Source organism: Halictus rubicundus, chromosome 5 (genome assembly GCF_050948215.1).
Source record: "Halictus rubicundus isolate RS-2024b chromosome 5, iyHalRubi1_principal, whole genome shotgun sequence".
NCBI classification, from domain to species: domain Eukaryota; kingdom Metazoa; phylum Arthropoda; class Insecta; order Hymenoptera; family Halictidae; genus Halictus; species Halictus rubicundus.
Window position 1 is genome coordinate 13,575,563 of NC_135153.1, and position 22,388 is coordinate 13,597,950.

General features: G+C 41.0%; 1 protein-coding gene across 2 annotated transcripts in view; it reads right to left on the reverse strand.

Moving 5' to 3' along the window:
* LOC143354412 (uncharacterized) overlaps window positions 1-22,388 on the reverse strand; it is a 331,754-nt gene that overhangs the window by 179,244 nt on the left and 130,122 nt on the right. The window lies entirely within an intron of this gene.

The window sequence follows — 22,388 nt, forward strand, 5'->3', positions numbered from 1 at the left end:
ACTTTGTCTCCGTTCCTCCGTTCGGATGTCTCTTTCTTCCACCATCGAGCTCCCCACATCCTTGTCGATTCTCCCCCTACCTCTCTCCCCCTCTCTCACTCTCTCTCTCTCTCTCTCTCTCTCTCTCTCTCTCTCTCTCTCTTCTGTTCATACTCTCCCGCACGACTCGTAATTAATTTGTGGCGGGCCAGACGTGGCGAGGACGCTTACACACCACGACTTCCCTTTTTTAAAAATATTGTTCCTAGTTCCAGTGATTTAATCCCACTTTTCCCTGTGGTTTCATTTACTACTAGCGAAAACAATTTTGCGTCCTATACGAAAATAATTATCGCGACACTGTTGTAGTCCTCGTTCAATTTATTTGTTTGCAGTGAGAACAAGGTTTACCTTCCTTCTTCGATTTAAAAAATTTTGTACGCAACTAGACGGAAGTACTGTCTCATTTGTGTCTTTCATTAATGAAAATATTTCCACGTTCGATATGAGAATGAACTACGGCCCCAATTACTGTGCCTACATTAATTACACTTATTTTTAAATCATAACAAATATTAAAAAAGAGATGTATAACACATATGTTAACTGATTTTAATGAAACAAAATCTCTTTTTTAATATTCATCATGCTTTCGATCACACATGTTGTCTCACTGTTTTCGTTAATCATCGTTACGATTTAAATGAATTAACTTATAACACTGAATATAAACATACACCAACAAATGGACACGTCAGTACCGGAATTTATGCATTTACCGAATACAAAATTGTAAAGACATGGAAGCATTGAATAGTATTATTGTTTTTTGACTTATATTAAAATTAGTGAAAGACGAAACATATTTTCCTTGGACTTCCGTTTCCCAGTTTCTATTTTGCATAAAAATTCACAGTTTGAGATAATCGTCAGTGTCAGTGTACCCGCCGTCGTCCTTGAACGACGAGACCGTTGGAATTTTTCCTGTCGCAAATATCGAGCGAGATATATTCTAATTGTCGAGTTAGCTGGTGAACCATGTTGCAGCGTCGTGGTGGAAATTATGACGTGTTTCGGCACGTTTCCGGCGAATTTACGAACGGAGGATGACAGACAAGGGCTGCAGAAATTCGGCGAAATTCGGGGAGCGCGTTCGGAGCGTTTCTGAGCGGTCGAGATCGACTCGGTTCCAATCTCCGTTTTGATATTCCAACCCGGCCCCGCAATTGGACATTCTTCTCGCGTTAACACCTGCGCATTCCGGCGATCCTATATCGCCCGGAATGGCTCTCCTACAATTACCTGGAAGGTTAATAAATATCCTCGGCCCCGCGCACGGCTCTCCCTGCCTCTCTTTTCTTCCCTTCTTCTTCTGTGTCTCAGCACAATCCATCGCGGTGACGGGGCAGCACTTGACAGACGCGATAAAATCGACTACACACACACGCGCAGCCGCGCGCATCGACGAACTGTGAAATAACGACGGCCTAATTGCCGGCACTGCATTCGCGATGACGAATTCGAACGGTCTGAATTTATAAATGCTTGCAGAAATAATAACACTCGACGATCTTCCTTATCGAAACTCGCCTGATCGAACCTCAGGCATGGCGAGATTAATTTTCCTGATAATATTAGATATGCTAATTAATTTCTGACCCCTGTTTTATCAATCCGTTGATTTTTTGTGCTGTTAAAATATATTCCATTCTTTAGAATAATTTCCACAATTTCCTAATGCATATTCAATGGCTGATCAAATTATAATTATTATAATAGTAATTGTTACAGTCACTTGCAGAAATTGACAACTCGCTCGTTTTTCATTTAATTAGGATGGTTCCGAATTTCTTGAAACTCCACGACAACAATTTATTTTTATTGACCGATGCAGTCGGTAATTTTTAAAGGTAATTATCTGCATGACGTTACTCTTATCTCTTGTACATTAGTTAGCCATTCGTCGCTTATCTATGCTCGGTGTTATCAGCTCGGAGCGATAAGTTTGTGGACAACAAAGATAGTGACTGAGCTGAATCACTATCAAAGCTTCTTTTGATTATTATTGGTGTTAATATACAAATATATATATATATATATATATATATATATATACGATGAGGTATCGTATATTCTATTTTATTATCAATAGAAGAAATTATACGATAATTGCCAATGTATTCGCCGTAATGTATTTACTTTGAAAAATAAAAGAAAAGACCTATAAATATTCATTCGAATATAATTCTCGCAGCGAGTTGTATTAAATTATAACATTATGTAAATTCGTGACAATATTGGGTCAGTGCATGTGAATTGCAGATTTCATCGATCGCGATGCACATTTGCTCGCATTTTTCGTAACGGAAATTGCCAAGAGCTGCAAGAAAATTGTTACAATAACATTTTCACTAGTCAAACTCAATCGAAATTCGCGATTCAAAGAAACTCGATCGATCGTCCACGACAAAGATACCCGGAGCCACTGAAAGAAACTGTTCAATAGTCAATCCCGAAGATAAATTACTCTTCTTCTTTTTTTTTTCTCTCTCTCTGCATCCGAAGGAATCATTCGGTAAAGAGACCATGATTAATACAGTCGTTTAAATATTAGCATCGATTTAAAAAGTTTACTGCTCGACGAACTCGAGCTTTTAATGACGAAGGCGGAAGCTTCTGCTCCGCCGGGGAGCCGTAGATAACTTTATCGTTTTCTAATAAAATTCATTTAAAGAGCCATTAACGGTCGAATGCTAAAATACCCGGAATTTTGTGCGCATTAACAAACTCGTGGAAGAGGACGCTGCGACTCACTGTTTTCGTTCCCTAACATAAGTCATCAACGAAACAATTTTTTTCAAATAACAATTTTTCCGTTTAATTTATTTCTCTATTTTAAAAGATACACAAAGAAGGGACTCTGTGCTCCAGGCATAAAATTAGGCGCTACAGGTGTCAAGGTCGTCTCAAGGTCATACTTTTTAAACCCTCATTGACACTTTCTACTGACCTATATTCTCAGTCACAAATTAGCACTACACGAATATTTTTAATTACTAAAATTAACCCTCATACTACGAAGGGTGGTCATATTTTTAATTAATATTTGAGGGCCAAATATATTTGACTAATATTTTAATTTAATATTTGGAGGCCAAGACGAAATCAAAGGAACAAATAAAAATGTATAAATAATGATTGTGCACAAGCAGCTAACTGGTTAATATTTTTAAGATCTGACAGTCTCGATCACAATGGCCGAGTTATTTAAATTTCGTAGATTTGGATGATTGGGTAGTCGACGTGTTAACAAAATCAGGTGACCGTACAAAATCGATTACAATGCGTAAACAGTATAACGCACTTTAGCTCGGAACAGTACCGCGAACGTCGAGGTCCGGTGATTTCGTTTCATTAAGAAATTTCACCGCGATAATAACAGTAATTGACGTATCGGCGCGATACTTTCGAGTCGTCGAAACTGAAAGTTCCTCGGCGCAAAACTGAGAGATAAAGCCGTCGGGAAGTGTTCTTTCGAAGTAATGCCGGGGATTTTTTTAAGAGCGGAAACTTAGCTCCCTCGTAAAATTCATCTCAGCGCGCGCGGGAGAGAAGCGAGTTCGTTGAAATTTTTAATGCGTTCCCGTGCTCTCGGTTCGGGGGTGGTTGGAGGGGTGGTTCAGAGGGTAGCCTGGGCGAAGTCGGACCCCATCCCCCCCGACGGTTCTCTCCTTCGTTCATCGATTTCATGCAAAGTTATTCTGTTTGCCTGACTTCCTCGCGCAAAGAGAAACTCGAGGCACGAATTACAACATTAATTCAATTAAACTTTAGTTACACCGTGCACGGTATTAAAACGCAATTCCAGCATTCCCTGTTCAAACCGTAAATCAATCTCTTCTCTCACTCTCTCTCTCTCTCTCTCTCTCTTTTGTTGTTTCTCTATCAAGCATATATACATACATTAAGTGTACGCATTTAACCTTTTCTTCAATTTTCTTTTATTTATGTGCAATACGCTATCAAGCGTTAACGAAGTTGAGTATTTAGACACGTCGATAACAAACAAACGGTTTGCAATATTTACATATAATCCACGCTTGTTATGCAACGTCTGTACGCGAATTTTTGGATTGCAAGCTACTGAAACCGAATAAAAACTTGTTTCTTCCTTTTTTTTAATAAAAACAATATGCGGATGCTCTTAAATTCCTTTCATAAAATAATAAAAAGAAGTAAATGGGAATTATTTAATTCCTTTCTTTTTATGATTCACCTACTAATGTTTGTTGTAAACGCAGAAAATCTGGCGACTATACGCGAACCACTGACAAAGACTGGATACAACTTTCGCACACGCCTAATAAAACATATACCGAAAAATAAAAAGGCGCGAGTTCCAGGCCCGCAGAAATTAATCAAAGCCGTTGTTTCGACACGGACGTGTACTATTTTTCTTCCCGATATTTAATAACAGATTTGCAAAGCGCTCTGGACGAACTATGAAAAAAAAGGGGAGCGTAAACGTCGAGCGTTCCTACGATCGAAAATCGAAACAACAACGTGAAAAAAAAAAGCTATGGAACAGGACGGGAACAAAAAAGGTAACGAAATGTTTTAGCGCGGCTAAATGTTTCCGGAAAAACTATTCGATACGTTTTCGCGCGAGCCACTCGATCGCGGTAATCGAACATTGCACATACAAAGAGAGAGAGAGAGAGAGAGAGAGAGAGAGAGAGAGAGAGAGAGGTGGGTTGGGGGGGGGGGGGCTGCGAGAGAGCGAATCGCGAACTCGGACAATCGCTCGACAACACGATTTATGATTCATCGTCGACAGGAAATCGCGACGCGACCGGATTAATCATGATTAACCGGGGACACGTTGCTGTAATTGCGTTCAATTTGTTCGGAATTGCGAAAATTCGCCTAGATCCCCGTATGTATAACCTCTTGCGCAATAAACATCGCGTTATTGTGTTTTCCATCGCTATTCTTATTGTTATTAACAGCGTTTTTATTGTCTGTTTGATGAGAACGGGCGTTATCAATTCGGGCACGATAAGTCGTATGGCTGTAAAGATAGTGATTTATATATGGCTCTCTTATTATACAAGATAAAATGCTTTATAATATTCTGTGGTGCGTCTACTGCAGACTATGTGCGACAGGAATGTTTTACAACAGCTATTACAGCTGTCATTAATTTTGGTGTGTATAAAAATGTTCCAATCGATTTTTAGTAAGACTTTGGTGATCATTTTTGTTGAATCCAATTTTACGAACCAGATAACTCGTTTTTTTCATCGGCCTTGTATTTACTGTCAATTCATGAACAATCAATGAAACCTATTACTTATACAAACCACATGAAATTAATTTTTGAGAACTATACAGGGCGTCCCAAAAATATTGTATTTCCTTGATTTCTAAAGTTATTCGAAATAACTTTCTCCTTTACAAAAATGCTCCCCGCAGCTTCGTTGAGAAGTTATTAACGAAAAACACGGACCAATCAGAGCGCGGCTACGGCAGACGGATTCCGGCTCGGCCAATGCCAACGCCACGCTCAGCGCGACCGCTATAGCCACGCTCTGATTGGTCCGTGTTTTCCATCGATAACTCCTGAACAAAGTCGCGGAGAACATTTTCGTAAAGGAAAAAGTTATTTCAAATGGCCTTAGGAATCACCCTTTCCAAGGAAACACACAATTTTTAGTACAAAATGTATAAAATGAATTTCGCAAAAGGAAACACCGACGGAGCCAGTAATCCTTCAAAAATACCGTACAAAGATTCGCATCGAGGAAACATTTTTATTTTGCATTCCCGGCCGGGACTCTATTATTTTATCCTTTGTGACATAACGAAAGCGCGTTTCCGCCGTTTGCTTCCTGCAGTTTCCTGTTTATCCGCCTTTTACGAGAAGCAGGGATTACCACGGGAGTGTTCTGTCCCGCTCCCACGCGGGGATTACTATGATTATTTTTATAAGAATTGAAAATAAAGGGCGGACGCGGCGGAGAAGAAAACGCTGTAGTGTCTGGTTCACGGCGAGTGGATACACGGTGGATACAAGGATGCTAAACACCGAGGCGCACACAGTCGGCGAGCTGTACGTCGTCATTTTGAAAGCTAATGGAAGGATAAAGGGGTGGGCTTGTCTAGAGTTGTAAGGTTCGCCACGAATGCAGGAAACCGCGAGAGTCCCATTGTTGTGCGACATATTGGTTTTCTTGTTACCGCTTTGCCCCACTTTCGGGACGCAACTGTTTTCTTAGCGGGGACCGCCGGGCCGCGCCGCCGCTATAAATTCGATACTTTGATTGCGCAACCGATGCAACGAGCTGTGCATCTCCACGAAGAATGCATTTTCGAGAACGCGGCTCGTTCGAAAACGAATCTCGTAAAACACGCTGTCCGACAACTGGGTTTAATGGGTTCCTTTCGAGACGCGGCTGCAAGATGACACAATGGGGCAAAAATTTTAATGAAGACACTTCAAACGAAACTCTATCTCCACTTCTTTATCAAGAAAAAACCGTTCGTCCACGCTGCTGGCTTAGAATGATAAATCGACCGGCCGTGCGCGAAGCGCGCCGCTCTTCATTTACATTCGTAAAGAGTCAGTTTTCAAAGACCGGAACTCAATGGAAACCCGTTCCGCCGTTAACGATTCCATTCGACGGAAACATAAACGTGCCCGAGGACAAGCCCCGATCGATCATTCCGAAAATATCTGCCAACAAACACGGGAAATTCTTGATTCAACGACTCCTTCGAAATCGGTCGAAAATACGATTTCTCCGCGTCGGTATTCGACGTTAACGGATGAAATTCAAAAATTACTTAATGAAAGACAACCGCGAAAATTAAACAAGCATCCGGCGTTCGGCCCGGTCCATTACACCCACGCTAAAAGACGAGGAAGAACCAGAAGAACAAGAAGAAGAAGAAGAAGAAGAAGAAGAAGAAGCAGAAGCAGCTCCCGACTGCCGTTTATCCGTGCGCGCGATCTCACGAAAGAGAGACGTATTCCGATGTAATCGTGGGCGTAGATCAAATCGTCTTATTAATACAGCCCGGGGTGGATCGGAGGGGAGTCGTTCCCGAAAAGATCATCCCTGAAGTCATTATCGTCTCCCTCGAAAAACCGAGAGCAAGCAGAACGGGATGGAAAAAGAGAGCCGAGATAGAAAGAGCGAGAAACGAGGAGAAAGAGAGAGAGGGAGAGAGAAACGGAGAAGAAAAGGAACGAAAGAGGCAAAAAGGATACCGTGTATACACTCTCGCACGCACACAGTGCAGGGGGCGCGCAGGCCGGGCAATGGGAATTCACCCCTGCGAAAAAAAAGTTGGTTTCATGGTCGGGAGTCGGGGTCTCGAGTATTGACAATGAATAGTTTTCTTCCCGTGGCAAAATGCCGCGTGGTGGGAGCCCGGAGACTCGGGAAGCCTGAGAGAGAAAGAGGGAGAGACTGAGAAAACGAGAGAGAAACTGGCGGAAGAGAGAGAGAGAGAGAGAGAGAGAGAGAGAGAGAGAGAGGGAGAAAGGGTGAGGAAGCTGAAAAGAGAGAGCTGACCGAGGGAGCGAGCTGAAACAGGCCGCTAGAGAGAGAGAAGTCTCTCCACAGCTTCTACTAAACAGAGAGAGAGGGAGAGAGAGAGAGAGAGAGACTGAGAAAAAGAGAGAGAGCGAGAAAGCTAAAAAGAGAGGAGAACTGATAGGCAAGCTGTACTCTGAAACAGCGTGCTAGAAGGAGACGATAGAGAGACAGAGACGGTCCCTCCACTGCTTCTGCTGAACATAGAGAGGGAGAGAGAGAGAGAGAGTGAGGAAGCTGAAAAGAGAGAACCGATCGAGCGAGCGTACTCTGAAACAGCCTGCGAAACGGAGAAGAGCGACGGTAGAGAGACGAGGACGCAGCTTCTGCTGCAGAGGGAGAGAGAATTAGGGGAAGAGGGGGGGAGAACATGTGGCTCGACCGAATGTAGCTGTGAGCGGGACAGAAGCGGGCCCGGTGGGGGAAAACAGAAATATAGAGAGATAAAGACACATGGAGAGACAGAATGGCAGATGGGGGTGGGGGTGCCGGAGAGGGGGGTGAAGAGAGAGAGTAACAGAGAGCGAAAGAGAGAGAGAGGGAGAAGGAGAGGAGATAACACAGAGAAACACGGTGTAGAAAGGGACCGAAGAGGAATACCGAGGAAGATAGAGAACCGCGGAGAGGGAGGAGGAAGATTTGATAGGAGGGATGGGTTTCCATGGAAACGCGTCGTACTCCCGTCCAACTCAGATAGGATATATAGGTATATATGTGTTTACATACCTACATTAGATACATACATTATAGTATTATACGGCACATGTACAAGATACTCGTACGAGAAGAGCCGTAATTTGTAAGTCGATTTCCTCTTTTTTTTTCTCTCCTTCCCCCTCTCTCTCCCTCTCTCTCTCTCTCTCCCTCTCTGCCTCGCTCTCTTTCTTCTCTGTTGGCGCGTCGCAGTGCAGTGCATCTTGAAAGGTGAATTAGTACAACATTAAATATTAATATTTGATTCCACGGGCTTTTACTCCCCGTTCCCCCCTTTACCCCCGTAACAGCGCATGTTTCTGCACGGCGCAGCGAGGCAGCAATTCGTTCTCTTGGTTAATTAATTGACTGCGGGTCTTTATGGAAAATAAAAATTGTCTGCGTCGATCGCGAGGTACAGGAATTAAATCTACGCCGTACCTTTTGCTATTTTTAGGTAGTCAAAAAAATAGTGTCAGATTTGTTATTGAATTCTTCTAATGTTTCCATGAATTTTCTGTTTTATCCATTTTTGTCGTGAGTGCACAAAATTCGCAGTCTGCTCGAAATTAATAAAACAAACTTCCTCTTTTACTGAATTTAGAAAGTCGAAAAAAGGGTCCCAATGTTATTAGATTCTTCTAATGTCATCACAAATTTTTTGTGTTGTTCATTTTTATCGTGAAAAACATTGGCAGGCTACTCAAAATTAACCAAATAAACTTCCTTTTTTACTGAATTTAGAAAGTCGAAAAAAGGGTCCCAATGTTATTAAATTCTTCTAATGTCTTCACAAATTTCTTGTTTTATTCATTTCTATTACGAATGCACAAAATTCGCAGTCTGCTTGAAATTGATAAAATAAACTTCCACTTTTATTAATTTTAGAACGTTCAATTCGTATTAAATTCTTTCAGTGTGTTAACAAATTTTGCGTTTCACAATGCAGGAAAATTCGCAGGCCATTCGAAATTAGAATATTATTATTCTTATCTTTTTATTCTTTCGTTGAACGACCGAGCGAAAAATTGATTTGTGTACTGGTTGATTCACAGAATATGCGACTACGAGGAGTACAGTTTCTGAAATTCTGAGTCCACCCGCCACCCTAATGGAGACCTTTAATGAACAGCATACATATTCATTCGGCCGGCATTTTTGCAAATGGAGCGGCAAAAACGCGGCTTTGCATAAGAATCTACTTTTATTCCTTATGAAATCAGCAATTAATAGCACCTGTTGGTGCTGATTCGGTATACTGCGGATTTTATGCGTTTATGGGAGACCCGTGTGGGTGGAACGTGAATCTGGACGAAACGTTCGGAGAAGTTTAGAATGCTGTTAGGTGTATTGATTTTAGATCTGCGAGAATCGGTGAATCATTCTCACGATCCCGCATGTTTGCAATCGGTTAAACAGCGGTGGGGACGACTTTACGCGAGCGGAAAATTAAATCTGAATCGGAATCGCGAAGTAAAAATTGCAAAAGAAAATGGCGGCCGCGCAGAAGGCGGCCCTTTGTCCGCGACGGTTTTCACATGCGCCGCGGCGTAAAATCCGCGTGCTCGTTAACTTGCGAATATAAATAAGATAAAATATTATTCGTCAATTATCTGGTAGCTGAATAACTCCGCGAAATTCAAAGAATGCCCGGGGACCGGTGAAGGAACGCAACGTTAAATATTAATATTTCATTCCGCGCTTTTATTCGACATCTCTCTCTCTCTCTCTCTCTCTACTACCCCCTTCCCCTCCCTCCTCTCTCCCACTCTCTTGCCTCTCTCCATATCGCGTTGAATTTGTATAAACGGGGAATAAAGAGGAAAAATATCCGCGTGTCCCCCGTGAAATATTCCAACGTTTAATTAAGTAAAATGTTGATTACGTTTCGGAGTTGAATTTGCGGGGAGCATATCAAATAAAATGTAGCGGAAATAACGCAAGAATAATTTACAAATTAAATATAACTCACCGGCCAGCCCGGCGGTATATACGTATATATTTTTCCGTATATTCATTCTCGAATTGAAGTCTCTTTTCGAACGGCGGGCTTTGTGTGTGCGTGTGTGCGCGCGTGGGGGGAGGTGGGGGCGTACGCTCGCGAATCAGTTAATTGCGATTCCATTCCGAACGCGAAATTTCCACAATTCTCGTTTTTAATTTATATAGATTTATTCGACGTAATCGGGAATTTCGCCGATATTTTCGCGACGGCGATTGTTCTCCCGTTGTTCCGGCGCGATTCGATACGAAACAATGCCCTGGTCCGATTAAACAATTACGTGTTTAGACACCTGTCCGCTCGTTATAAAAAGCGGAATAATATTCGCCGACAGGACGCGGTGTGTTTCTTTTTTTTTTGTTTTCGTTTTTTGCGCCCGCGCGCGCAATGAATAACGCGGACTGTGTTGATGCCTATGCAAATTCGCATCGCCGTGGAATAAATTACAAAGGCGCGACTCATACTGCAAAATTTATTTCTCTTGTCAAGCCCGACGTTGTATTGGAAATAATATAAAAAGCAACGGTCCGCCCACCGTCGAATTTTTGCACTTTATCGCGCGACACGCGCGTATTTATGCGAGATTTTCGATCCCGTCTGGCGATTTTTTGTTCCCTCGTTTTGTGCATTTTCGCAGATTGTTAAACAAAATATTTTCGATTCGAACACAACGTTCCGCGTTGTAGGCCGCGGCGCGAAATCTACATACGTGAAATTGAATTTCCGTATTATTGGCAAACCGGGAATATAAAATGGAATTTTATTCGTGAACATTGACGTGGCCGGTGTATTAAAAATAATGCAAAAAGTAGAACGCATTGTTCCGCATTCCCGATTTTTCCCGCGCTCGTGGAAACGCAGAAAACGCAGCCCGCGCCGCCTCCGCCCCCTCCCAATTGATTATAAAACAAAGTTTATTCGAGCGCGGCTCTGTAAGTTTAAATGAATTGGAACGAAATAACATGTAATTACTTTCGCGAGTCGGGTTTCAGAAAATGAAATGTAAAGTAAAATAGCGAGCGCGCGGAATTTGATTAAGGTCCGTATCTTATTCACTTTTCCGAGCTATTTCCGCGAAATTAAATTCGCGTGGGGTAAACGAAAATAATATTCGCCGGCGCGCGGATGATAAAAATCAGTTAGGCGACGCTAGCCGTGGAATGGCCTCCGATGAAACAATGTGCACGCAGAGATCAACACTAACGAACAAATTGTAACGACCTTCTTGCGTTTGCGCCGTCCACAAATCGTCGAAAGTCATTTTTCTCCGACATTTCCAAGGATTTTTTCTGTTCTAACGGTAAAAGCTAGATAAATAATTTTTACGACGATTCTGTAAACGCTCTTAAATACATATTCTTGGTAAGGTCACGAATATTTAAAAATGTTTTGAAAATGTTCAAAAATAATAGCGTGGCATCAATTTGATAATAGGTGTTTTTGGATATTATTCAAACAGGCGTAAATGTTTATAATGTTATAAAAAGAAATATCATTGTATTTGGGAGAGTATAAAGAATAATTTTACACAAAAATTGTCCGAATAGATTTTATAGTTAAGACAAAATAAATTCTTAAAGTTGTAAATCTGAAAATTGTTTAAACACATTTGAATTTTGATAAAATTAAAAAAAAAATGGTGACGTTCGGTTCTGGAGGGTCTACATAATTATTAAAATAAAATTGTGTTGGATGAAGAAAAAATTGTAGAAGCTGCAAAAGTTCATGTTTCGGTTAGCAAAATTTATTGCGCTGGGAACGCTCGCATAAATTCGCGGGGATTCCATTTGACGGGGACAAAGGCGAAAATCAGGAACAAGGTATGCAAAGACGAAGGATTCATGGGTCAATGAGGCCTTAGAGATACTTTAGAAATACAGTGTTCCCCTCTCTCGATCGACGCTGGAGTCCGGGAGGGCGCATTGGCGTAGAACGCCGTCAACAGAAATAGAATTCCAATAAAGCAGGTTTTCAAGTGATCACGTGAAAAGCTCGCTCTCCCGCCGCGCTCGCACGCCCCGCTCCGAACCCGCTCCGAACCCGCTCCGAGCCCGCCCGCACCCGCGGCGAAGCACATATTTGCATGGATTTGAATAATAATCGCGTTACGTAATTCGAGCGGATTACGAAACCGTTTTATCTCCCCCTGTTAATTACGCTTCTTATTACAAATTGAAAACACGCGTTCCCGCCTATCTGTGGACCATTCTTTCTGCCCGCCATTGTGCCCATCTGCGACTCGAACGGAAACAAACATAAACAACCGTTATCGATGCGTGTATCCACTCTCGTGCAACATGGGCATTGCATTCCCGGTGCATGCCGTTTATCAATTGCATTGCAATTCTTTTTTTTTTTTTGCGTCAAAGTTAAACAAACACAACAGAATCGTTTTTAATACATATTTTTTTTTCAATTCGTACCTTTGAATCTAATAGACATACAAATGAAAAATACTTTTTGGAAATTAAAAGTATTTTATTTTATTTCGATTGCTCCGCGTATAAAAATTAAATTTCGCATAGAAGTGGTATCAAAAAAACCAATTTTTCAAACGAAGTTTCCCGAACGCTGCCCGTTTTAATAAACAAAACGGAACCAGAAGCTTCAAACACGAAATTGACACGCGAATCATGAATAGACTGTAGAAAGCAGAGATTAAAAAATTTGCAAAACGAAGAACTCAATAGAATTAAATATACTACGTCACTTTATGAGCGGGAGGCCAGGCGAGAGTGCAGTGTAACTTTATTTAATTTCAATTGCATCGGATTTGCGTACAAAGAAGAGAATTTGCATAGAGGTCTGCAGCGAAATTGCATTTCAAGTATATTTTCCTTTGGTAGAATTTTCATATTTCGCTGGCAAAATGTGTACGCGAATCTTGAACAGTTTCCCCAAAAGTAGAGTGGGAAAGATCTTCTAAAACGACTATTTCCACGAGATTAAATAATTACATAATTGCAAATTCATTGAAGCGGGTCGGGCGCGTAATTTTATTTAATTACGATCGCGCCGGATTCGCACGAGGGGCTACGATGCAACTGCAATTTAAGGTGTACACTTCTATCGCATAATTTGCATTTTTCATGGGATTCTCTTTCGTGCTCGGCTTGTTAATAAATAAACGAAATAGGAAGCTCGAAAGCAGTGCATGAATTTCGAACAGATTCTCCAACGTGGACTCGACAAAATTTTATAAAACAAATAGTCCAATCAGCTCAAACACACTGTGTCGTTTAACTTCGAATTTATCGAAGCTGGTGTGCAATTTCATTTAATTACGATCGCCCTGGATTCGCACGAAGGTCTACAATGCAACTGCGATTTAAGGTGTACACTTTTCGGGTGTAATTTTCATTTTTCAGTCGAGTTTTCTGCGAACGGTGGCCCCGCCGCTAAATAAACAAAATAAGAAGGCGCGATGCAGCTCGGGAAAGAGAGCGCGGGCGCATCGTGAAAATTAATCGCCGGAAGTTCGAAGGAACATGCGAGCGAAACACGGGGTTTTTACTACTTTTATCGCGGAACGGCCGCCATTTATATTCATAACGAAAACACGACGAGCTGTCGCGAGCGAAACAGAGGCCAAGATTCGCGCGAGAAACGCCTCGGCGTCGTCGTCCTTCGAGTCTTTTTTCCTCGCCAAATATAGTTCGAACAAAAAGCCTCGTTCATTTCTACACGTCGATCATCGTGCGTGCCCCCGCCCTCAACCGGAATTAACGGTCAAAATCTTCCAAATTATCGAATCGATGATTATTAACCGGTAATTACGAGAACGATAACGCAAACTGAACTCAGCTCGATACTTAACCGCAAATATTTACCCGTCGTTACTCACCCTGCTTTCAACCCTCCCTCTCCCACCCTCCCGCGATCCTCTTGCCAATCACCTGAGTTTGCAGAACATATCGCAAAAGTGCCGATAACATTCTGGGATGTTGGCACAGTGGCCGAAAGGACCATTTTTGAATATTTTTCGGGGCTGGGGTGAAACCTTTGGACCCTAGAATCGAATTGCAAAATTTTAATATTTTATACACTGCGGATTTCCGTGCGAAATAATTTATTTTTTAAACATCTCTTTTCGGAATAATTTTAGCGAGCTGGAAATAATACAGTATTTTTATAAATGTGTTTATGGTTATAAACGCATCAAACCCGCAGGCTAATTGTAAAATTCGACGACGAGAAAGTTGCAAGAAGAATACGAAACAAATAAACATAGCAGTCGCTACTTTCGATACGGAGGAACGGCTATGTTTATTGAAACTGTTTGCACAACTTGTGTTTTACCGCTCGCGGCCTGTCGTAGTCTGTGTGTGTGTGTGTGTGTGTGTGTGTGTACGCTTCGTAAGACAAATTTTACTCGGCAAATATTACTATCGATCGTAAAGACAAAAAGAAATTTAACAAGAAATTCTCCTCGTGAAAATTATTGAATCAATGAAAGCAACGGGACCTGGATACTTTATTGCGCATTCATCGAAACTGTAAAATATTTTAGTGGGAAGTAAGTGCCCATCGTTTACTCGAGCATGTGGAAGTCCAATTAAATAGCGCAAACATAATGCAAACCAGCCGCGTTTAGTGTTTGCTAATCCCAGTGCGAAGGAATTAAATTAGACGATAAAATCCTGCGTTAATAAACTCCCGTTTATTGACGACGTTTTCGTAGGCGAATCAACACGAATACTGCGAAACTGTACCGGGTGGCGATCAGGAAATAAACAATAAAATAGCGATTAATTAAAAACAAATAACCGGAAGACGAGTTGGTGCAAGAGAAAACTCAAACAAGATAAAATTACGCTAGATCGGAGTTGTTAAAGCAAATGAATGATCAATTTAATCGTTATTCTTCTTATTATTATGCTCGAGTTAGTTCTTTTAATCAAGTTTATTTTCAGCGTACGAAGATTCAAATAATAATTGTATATTACTACTTTTGGGAGAAATATCGAAATAAAAGTAGATAGATTTTAGACCCATTTTTTAGCAACAGTGCACAAAGAGACGAGGCATTTCCATTGTCATTTTACATTTCTCCAGCAACTTTTCAGGAGCGCATTTCGGAGCCTATGTTTACACGACATTCTTTTCTTGCTTTTACTCGTCGAACATGCTGGCGCCGCGGGAAAAACCTGGGACACCCTGTACATATATTTTCAACTATACATATATGTATATAGTATATATTTTCTGCTATATATATTGATCCCTGGCGCCAGGTTTCCCTCGGAAGAAAACAAGCAATATAACCGAAGAATGCTCTATTGAAAGCTCGTCGAATGGAGGCTAGGATCTCAATGCCGGGGCACGAACGCTTCGTGCCTTGAGATTTTCATTACGATCCTCGCATTAAAATGTTACCGTAACGATTTTCCGAGCTACATTATCGCCGTGAAACATGGCGTCGGTGTAAGCCTTCGGGGACAGAAAGGAAGAGAAATCTTCGCCGATTATCGTCGCTGATAAATAGGCGTGCGTGACGCTGTCATTATCGCGATTCGTTTATTACGCGGATTAATTTTATCAGAACCCCCCGTGTACTTTCCTTGATCATCCCCCTCTTCTCCTCCATTTTCTTTTCATTTTTCCGGGCAAACCCTCCGGATTCCGTAGCGCACATCTTCGTGCACTTGCAATCCCGCTAGAGTTTTATGCATTTACTGTAAAAGTGCGGAGGACAATTTCATTTGAACCGGAAGACTCGAGGACAATTTCTAGATAAAATAAATTTTGTATTTTTTGCGAAATTATTTTCAAAAGAAAAGAATTGTAGATTTTTATGTATTTGTTGTACATCCGACAATTTGCGATACGCCAAAAACAATTTTGTTTCAACTCGGACACGAAGAATTTCTCGGATAAATAATTTTTCATTGCGAAATAATCGTTGCATCACGATAATTAACTAATTACTGTGCTACGTCCGGGCTCATTGAGATTATTAAAAGCATATTTTTATTCAAATTCTGTTTCTTACAATCGACATAAAAGATTTTTATTTCGCATAAAAATCCGCAGTCTAATAATCGTATTTATAATCTTGAGAGAGAAGCGGTCACTAGACGACTGCAGTTTTTTTATGCATTTATCGCGGCGGTCATTATCGCGATTCGTTTATTGCGCGACGCGGATTAATTTTATTAGGACGTACCCCGTGTGTGCGTGTGTGCGCGTGCGTGTACGGTTGATCATCCTCTCTTCTTTATTTCCGTTCTTTTATTTTTTTTTCTTCCCTCCCCCCTCCTCCCCCTGGGTCGTTTTCTTCCATTTCATTCGTTAACGATCTATTTTTCTTGGCATGCGGAGCTTCCCCCAGAGCGTGAACTGGTTTCGAACGAGTGCCGTGCCTTTTACGTTTTCTGGTTTTTGTGCTCCTCACGGAGGGAGACAAGGGCCGACGACTTTTAATGGACGACAGGGCGAGCTCCATAGGCGTAAACCGCGATTGTGTTCACAAGGGCCCTGGGTTCTAATATTCCGACTACTTTTCGACCGATGGGAACATGATAAGGGGGAGGAGCCACCTGCGTCGACTTTCTTCTTTTTCTTCTTCCCTCTGTATATTTCGTTCTCCTTTTCTAATCTTTTTTTCCTTGCTCTATCCCCAGGCTTTACCTCTCCTCTTCCCCGTGGCTCCGAGATGCCTTTGATATAAAACGTCACTATTAGAGGGAACGACGTTCCCAAAAATTTGTGGGAACACGAGAATCACATATCGGGGGAGCGTCCCTACTGCATTTTTGGATTCGAGAATATTTTTTTTTTTAGTGGAACGAATTCTTTACTCGATTTGCTTTTTTATAAAAATATCTAGCTTCGTGGGAGCTTTTAGATAATGTATCTCTTTGTTGCATTCGACAATGTGTAAAACACACGAATAATAATGGTATTTCTAGTGCATTTTTCATATAGGGAATTTTTTGATAAATTGTTTTCTTTCGAATTTTATAGCAAACTTTATGGGAGCATCATTTTTAGTACAAAGAACTTTCCAATAAAATATGGTTTTCATTGAGCCTGTTTTTTTTTTATAAAATTATCTAGAAATCTTCAAAATTGGAATAAAGTGGTCGGTAGACTTTGATGCAGTTGCATTCGACAAAATTTATGAAATAATTTAATTGAGCGCGTCAGACGAGAAGCATTTTTCGATAAAATGAATGTCTCACTTGATTCGTTTTTTTCATAAAATGATTTGGTATCTGTCAAGTCTTCGCTTTTAATAATATTTTCGATTTTCAATATGTCTGTATTTTATCCGAAAATGTGCGAGAGCAATTTAATTTCAGCTCTTGCATATTTGATTTTTCGATGAAATCAATGTTAGTAATCATAAAATTTAGAAACATCGCTTCACAGAATATTTACGATTAAAAAGAGAAAGAACAGTGTATTGTATATTCGTGCGCATTTAATTTATTCGAAAATTTGCGAGCCACAGGAGCAATTGAATTTTAGCTCATATTTGATTTTTCGATGAAATAAATTTTCGTAATCTTAATACTTGGAATAATCAGAGTATTTACGATTTTACAAAAAAAAAGTCTATTGTATATTTGTACGCGTTTGTTGCAGTTGACAATTTGTAGAACACAAGAATAAAATGTCAGTGGCATTCTTACTGTATTTTTGGAACACGATGGGGAGAAACCACCTTCGTCGACTTTCTTATTTTTTCATTCCTTTTTCCTCTTCTTCTCTCTCTCTCTCCCCTTCTACCCTTCTTTATTCTTCTCTTTGTAATTTTCTCTCTCTCTCTCTCTCTCTCTCTCCCTTCTCTTTCCACAGTCCCGAGATGCCTTTGATATGAAACGTCACTATTACGGTAGGGGACGATATTCCCGGCCGGAAGCGGAAAAGCGATGATGAAAGTCTTCTATCCGCTTTCGAATCTGATCGCTCTCCCTGGTTAATATGTTCGAGCACTGATACTTTGATCGATGCATTGTATTCACCGAATTTCCATCGCTATCTCGATCACTGATTCACGAAGACCGAGGACTCTCTCAATGCGTGTTTCATGCTGTACAAAAAGACTATTTCAACTTTCCTCGTTACTGTTTGCTTCAATCGTCACATGGATATATATATCTCAACCATGAATTTACGGGGAAAAATGTTTTTCGTTTAATTTCACTTCAATCATTTATTTACAGGTAAATTCATCTTCGTTCAATCTCACTCCAATTTTCAAATCCTTCAAGTCCTTTACAGGTCAATTTTTCTTCGTTAAATTTTACTTCAGATGTTTCACCAAGCGATACTTCACCAGAAAATTCTTCTTCGATAAATTCCGCTTTGCAAATAGACTGGTATTTATACATTTCCAGTAATTCATGAGATTTCCGCTAAAATTATATTTAGAAAAAAATTTTTCAGAAAATCTGTCCACAGATTCCAAGTAGAATGATTATAAAATGTTGGTATGAAAAACCAGTTGCAATGTAGCTGATATTAAATGTTCTTTAATAGCATCATGGGGCATTTCGCGTTGCAAATAAACTGGCATTTATACATTTTCAGTAATTCATGAGATTAACGATTTCCACTAAAATTATTTTTAGAAAGAAATTTTTCAGAAAATCTATCCACAGATTCCAAGTAGAATGATTATAAAATATTGGTATGAAAAACTGGTTGCAATGTAGCTGATATTAAATGTTCTTTAGTAGCGTCATATAAAATTTTCGTTGTTTTTATTTTTCTAGATAGTGAAAATACAGTTACTTTAAAGTTGGTGTTGCTTTTATTAAAATATTCGAGGGACGACGTTCTTGGGTCGAAATTTTCAAATTTCTGTATGGCAACTTCTCTTGTCTGAGTTCTTAGAAACGGTTTTTAGGGTCGAGGCTCCTATCCAACAGCTGTGGGCGTTTCACTGTTATTGCTTGTCCTTAACCCTGGAACCGGCACAAGAGTGCTCTCCATAATCCCAGCCCCAGTCTTTTTTTCTTTTCTCTATTGATCACTATGCTTTCGCTGCGCTCTATGAAATTTCTCGCTCCCCCTTTCGGATTTGCACTCAATTAATTTTCGAGCACTCGAACGGCCTAATTACGTTTAGAGTATCTCACCGGGATGGCGGACCAGTCGTTGAAACGAATTAATTAATCATGTTCGCGAGGACGTCTGTTTTAAAGCAAGCTGTTTAATGAACGAAGATTCATTTGACGTGTCAGATGTTGATGAAGAACAATGTTCCATAAAATATAAATTATTTAGTCGAATTAGGAGGTTTAGCGAATTCAGTGAAAATATTTTGTGTGTGTGTGTGTGTGTGTGTGTGTGTGTGTATGTGAAACATACATACGTATGAACTCGAGAATGTCACAGAAATTATTGGCTTTCGGCCAGATTGTATCCATTTAATTTGCGAAAGGTCAACTAAAAGTGATTTCGTTGAAATATAAATTAGTGGGTCAAGTGAAAATTATTCTATCAAATTGATAAATAGTAGGGGTCAAACCTGTGCGACGATTAATAAATCGATACTCTGACGAATACTGCGATAAATACTCTAATAAATACTGTAATAAATATTCTAATAGGGTGGCTACAAGGTCCAAAAAATCTATTAGCGTAGCGAACGACTGAAATAATCTGTAGGGACCAATTCAGTACAAGGTGTACACGAAACCCGAGCACAGGAAGGATAACAAAACGAAAGGATTCGCCGAGAGTCGACGAGTTTGTTCCGCAGGATCTGCTCGTGTGCCAAACGCGCTTCCTGCACACAGGGCGTGCGAGCCTGATCGTAGAGAAGTGTGCAAGGACACTGGAGGAACACGAGCTTCCGGGATAATCCAATATTTTTCAAGAGCAGCGTGCGGGGGCGGAGAACAATCTAGTGAGAGCGAGAGAGAGAGAGAGAGAGAGAAAGAGAGAGATGGAAGCAGGCGCCACACGGGCTTGTTGTGCGACCCCCCTTGCGTCCCCCCATGGCTCTTTATTTTATTCAACGCGAGAGCTCATCGATCTCTCGTTTCCGGCCGGCGTTCGATCAGCCTCATTCCTGTAACGTAATATTCCCGCTGCGTGAACCGTGATACCAGCCGGCTCCCGCGTAAACGATAAAAATATAAATAAGAGAGGAACGAGGGAGAAAGTGAAACACCGGAGAGAGAGAGAGAGAGAGAGAGAGAGAGAGAGAGAGAGAGAGAGAGAGAGCACAGAGAGCCTAAGAAGGCAAGCGTTTGTTACTTTCTGTCCGCTATCGATCTTCCTGGGCCCGAACACTCTCTCTCTCTTTCTCCTTCTCTCTCTCTAATTCTCTTCAGCTCTTCAGCTCTTCAGCTATCTCTACGCTTCTCTTCAGCTCTACAGCTCTCCATCTCTATCTATTTTTCTTCAGCTCTTCGGCTCTTCAGCTCGTCAGCTCGCCATCTGTCTCCGTTAACACTTTGTCTACCGGATGCCTATTAATAGGATTTTCAGTAACTGTGCTGTACCAGTAGGAAGCATGAAAATCCTCTTTTACATAATAATGCTTTCACATGACGATGATTAGAGTGCGTTACGGAGGATGACTTGTTGGTTCGGTTGAAAAGCCCTTAGTCGCGGACTATCAAAAGTTACGAATAGAAACTTACGAACCAAATAGAAACTTATTACCATCTTTAGTATAGTTTCTCGATTCTCGATATAGAATTCTCGATATATGTCAACAACACGGGTCTCGCCAGCGTCATATATCATTCAGAAGACACAGCCGAGCCGTGTTATGTTTACACTCCTCCCTAGCTTCGCGACCCCTCATGGGGTATACTCCGCGGTAGTGGGGATAATTCCGCGACGTTTACCATCCAAGCCTTGGCGATATATACAGAGAAATCACTGTACTCCTAAATTCTTGTGCTAGTTTTACCTGAAATTGCATCTACCCATTTTTGGTAATAAAATCCGCAATTATGAAATAATCAGTAGGCAACGTGTGAATTTCTATTCGGCTCTCCATCTCTCTTTCTCTTGATCTCTTCCTCTCTCCAAGGTAATGGAACAACGCGACACGGCATTATTACACGAACCCCCGCGTTATCGTATTTCCCGCATTGCCTCGCCTTTCAAAATAGTGTTCTGCCGTATCAAGTGCAATATTATTAGTCCCGCGATGCACAAGGCAGGAGGTTTGGCCACGGTATACGCGCGGGAGAGAGAGAGAGAGAGAGAGAGAGAGAGAGAGAGAGAGAGAGAGAAACGGTGCAGGCACGCTGTTACTGACATTTAGCGGTTTATTAATCGATACATTCTCTCCGGGCTCGCTTTAACGTTTGACGGGGAATGTTGTTCCCGTAATAGTTCCCTTTTCCTCGCGGAACGTTCGTGTTATTCCGTTTGTCATTCATGCGCGCAAACACCAGAACAACCACCGCCCCCTTTTCACCCCCTTTGCCACCGCATGGCAGAGTCCGTATTTCCATGGGAAACGCACGGTTTTCGTGACTGTGTTGGTGATCGAGGATCATTGTGTCGTTCGCGAGATGATTTTCTCTTTCTAATAATTATCGTGCGCCGCGTTTTCTGGTGTATTTTCTTATTCGAGTACTGTCGTGTTTCGCTCGCGAGAAAATAATTGTTGCGGATAGTGAAATATCGATTCTATGACGTTCACAGTCTTGGAAAAGAAGCAATCACTATTGCAAAATTTTTCGCGTTTTTGTTGCGCTCGAAGCATCGTCGAACAAGAGGAATAATGAAATTTTACCTCACGCACGAAGAATGTTTAATTGCGGGGAAATATTTGTTGAGGATATCAATATTGATTTTACGGCGTTCAAAGTCTTGGAAAAGAAGCAATCACTGTTGCAGACTTTTTTCACGTTGTTGTTGCGCTCGGAAAATCGTGGAACACGGGAATAATGAAATTTTTTCCTCGGGCGCGATCAAATGAATTTCGAAAGCACTTGGTCTGCTTTTTTCTATAAAATTGTCCAGTGAACTACAAAGTTGAAAGCGAAATCAACAACATAGTGCAGATTTTTTAGCGAAAATTCGTTAATTACAAAATTACGCCTGCTTTGACGGATGGATTGCTGGATTTTTGGCTCCAGGAATTTTTCGACGGCTGAAATAAATTTTGGTTCTCATAAAAATTGATTTTA